The sequence below is a fragment of the Penaeus monodon genome, chromosome 28 (assembly GCF_015228065.2).
Source record: "Penaeus monodon isolate SGIC_2016 chromosome 28, NSTDA_Pmon_1, whole genome shotgun sequence".
Lineage (NCBI taxonomy): Eukaryota > Metazoa > Arthropoda > Malacostraca > Decapoda > Penaeidae > Penaeus > Penaeus monodon.
The window spans coordinates 32,605,927-32,606,288 of NC_051413.1; the positions used below are offsets into that span (position 1 = coordinate 32,605,927).

At 24.3% G+C, this 362-nt stretch overlaps 1 protein-coding gene across 1 annotated transcript in view; it reads right to left on the reverse strand.

The window, feature by feature from the left end:
- The window catches only part of LOC119591176 (leucine zipper transcription factor-like protein 1), an 11,362-nt gene that overhangs the window by 3,805 nt on the left and 7,195 nt on the right, over window positions 1-362 (reverse strand). The window lies entirely within an intron of this gene.

Here is a 362-nt window from a genome sequence, read left to right on the forward strand (position 1 = left end):
AAGTTTATTTATTTATATCTTTAAGCCATGAAATGATAGAAAAACTTTTAGAAATCGATTCGGAGGAAACATTACCAGCAATAAATGTCTTAATCTATCAATCAGGAAAAAATATATTTTTTTTTTGTTGCAATATTTGTTTTGGAAGCACTACAGTATTTTTCATTATTTTTTTTTTTTATGAAAAATTGTCGTTAATTTTGTCACATTTAAAAAAAAAGTCAGTTTGATTAATTACTAGATAAGACTTTATTTCGCATATTATTATTTGCCGAATTTGAATGAACGGAGCAAACTTCAAAAGCGTTTTTCTCAGCATTGACTCTTATGGCATTGACCATAATAATATATAAATAAATAAA